Here is a 2962-nt window from a genome sequence, read left to right on the forward strand (position 1 = left end):
GTTTGTGATTAAGTGATTTACATATTTGGGTGTCTAATGTTGGGTGCATAAATATTTACAGTCGTTAGGTCTTCTTGATGGATAGACCCCTTAATTATAATATAATGCCCTTCTTTCATCCCTTGTGACAGTCTTTGTTTTAAAATCTAGTTTGTCTGATACAACTATGGCTCTTCCAGCTTTCTTTTGACATCCAGTAGCATGATAGATGGTTCTCCATCCCCTTCCTTTCAATTCGTAGGTGTCTTTAGATGTAAAATGAGTCTTTGTAAGCAGCATATGATGGGACTTGTTTTCTTATCCATTCTGATACCCTAAGTCTTTTCATTGGAGAATTCACTCCATTTACATTTAGTGAGATGTATGTACATTTTACAGTACTAGTAAGCACAGACTGAAAGACTGTATTTCCTATGACTGATAAAAACACAGGTCCATTATTTGATTTTTTTTTATCTTAAAAACTAATGATTTACTTTTTGTGACAATGTGGAACTAAATTGATAAAACTATGGAAATTTCATGGGTACATCATTTATTCAAAGAGTTTTGATAAAATGTCATGGCCATGTCTTTTTATATGATCAATATACCCCCACCAACAGTTTTTTTTTTTTAGATATTGTATAAATTGCTAAATGCTTTGTCTTGACAGGAAACACGTGGTAAGAAAGGATGGACCCGAAAAATGGAAGTTCTTTCACGGGCTTTTTCCTGCTGGGTTTCTCTGACCAGCCTCAGCTGGAGCGAGGCCTCTTTGTGGTTCTTCTGATCTTCTATCTGCTCACCCTGCTGGGAAACACAACCATCATTGTGTTGTCCCTCTTGGACCCACACCTGCAGACTCCCATGTACTTTTTCCTGTCCAACCTAAGCTTTCTGGACCTGTGTTACATGACCAGCACTGTTCCTCAGCTGCTGGTACATCTCAGGGGAGCAGACAAATCTATCTCCTTCGCTGTCTGTGTAGCTCAACTGTTTGTCTATCTAGGGTTGGGAGGCACAGAATGTATTCTGTTAGGGGTGATGGCATTTGACCACTATGCAGCCGTCTGCAGGCCCCTGCACTACACAGTGATCATGCACGCCTGCCTCTGTGCCCTGATGGCTTCTGCATCATGGTTCACTGTTTTTGTCAACTCCTCATTGCAGATGGTGCTCCCCTTCCTTGTACCACTATGTGGGAGAAATAAAATAGAGCACTTCTTTTGTGAGATCCCCCCACTGCTCAAGCTTGCCTGTGTTGACACCACTGTGAATGAGTCTGAGCTCTTCTCTGTCAGTGTGATCATTGTCCTCATACCTATGGCATTAATCACATTCTCCTATGGTCAGATTGTCAGGGCAATGTTAAGAATAAAGTCAGTTTTGGGGCAGAGGAAAGCTTTTGGGACATGTGGGTCCCACCTCACAGTGGTCTCCCTGTTCTATGGCACAGGCATCTACATTTACCTTCAGCCCAGCAACAACTACTCCCAGGATCAGGGCAAGTTCATTTCTCTCTTCTACACCATCGTCACCCCTATGGTCAACCCCTTTATATATACCCTGCGGAACAAGGATGTGACAGGAGCAATGAGGAAGGTGTGTGTAGGGGCTATGACTCCAGATGACTTAGGGGAAGACCCTTTCATGGAAGACTTTGAATGCCAGAGTCTTTATGATTTCTGTGTCCTCAACATTTCCCCTGACAACTCTCAAGGGAACTTTCTTAATTTCTTCTTTTATGCAAGTGAGTGTTCAAACTCTAAGTTCATGGACACAGTGCAGCCTTCAGAGATGCTGAGTTTGTGTACCTAGACCATCTGCAGCATATTAATATTGTAAAAAGTTCCACATGATTTTCTTAGTTCACCCCCATTTGGGAACACTATTCCGTTTCTAATTGCAAGACAGTGACACACACACCATGAAAGCATACTAATATAAGAATAAAAACCACCAGAACATGGTATTCAATATTTATATTGCAGCAGATTCTAGGAATTGCTGGAGGCTATTGCTTCTTCTCGCAGTCAGATCACTGCTCTATTACAACGTCTGTGGCCTGACTGGATCACATCTTTTTCCCCGAAGTAGGAGGACAACTGTGGGAAAAACAAATTTTAGCTGAGAGAAAACATGCCAACATCTATCCTGATAGAGCTATTCAGATATCAAGCCATGGTGTAATGTTGCCATTGTGATACTGTTTTCGTTTTGAAACACAATTCTTTGTTTTTCAAAAAAATTTTATGTTTAGAATTGCTTTTTATTATTTTAGTTTTCAATTAAATTTTTATTGTTAAAATTATTAATGGAATAATATTATTTATTTTTATTGTTTTATTAATTTTTTATTGTTTTATTTATTAATTATTGTTAAAATTATTAATGGAATGCCATTAGAGTTAACCTACAGTGTTATATTCCTTTCTGGTGTACAATATAGTGATTCCACATTTCCATCATCACATGTACTCTCTTTAATCTCCATCACCTATTTAAACCCATCCCCCCAGGCCCTTCCCTGTGGCACCAGTGACCCCAAAGATGGGAAGGGAGATTCTCAGTTACATTCGTCCCTACCTTTGTAGCCCTGTCCTGGCCTTAGGGCTGTCACACGTTAGCATAACGGCAGGGTGTGCAGTGTAGGGTGACTGCACTCTGAACACGCCCTCTGCATCCTGCTAAACTTACTCCTGGATCAGTCATCAGAGTGCAGTCACCCTCATAAGACCTTCCTGTACCTCCTAGTCTGCACATTTCGCAGCTACTGTTTGCCAGAGTCCTGCTCTGACCAGGCTCACAGAGGAGGCAGGAGCAGGTCACAGACCCCTGGCAACTCCCCACTTTGCAGGTGACTGCTTTTTGGATGCTTGTTTTGTGGCACAGGTGAGATTTCTTTCACTTTGTGGTGTTGTGGCATGTTTGAGATCTGATGGTGCAGACTGGGAACCACGGTGGATACGTGGTTCACCGG

General features: G+C 41.5%; 1 pseudogene; it reads left to right on the plus strand.

Annotated features, from left to right (window-relative positions):
* Positions 1–675: 675 nt before the first annotated feature.
* LOC125166233 (putative olfactory receptor 2B8) lies at positions 676–1613 on the plus strand (annotated as a pseudogene).
* Positions 1614–2962: the final 1349 nt, after the last annotated feature.

The sequence above is a fragment of the Prionailurus viverrinus genome, chromosome B2, assembly GCF_022837055.1.
Source record: "Prionailurus viverrinus isolate Anna chromosome B2, UM_Priviv_1.0, whole genome shotgun sequence".
NCBI lineage: Eukaryota > Metazoa > Chordata > Mammalia > Carnivora > Felidae > Prionailurus > Prionailurus viverrinus.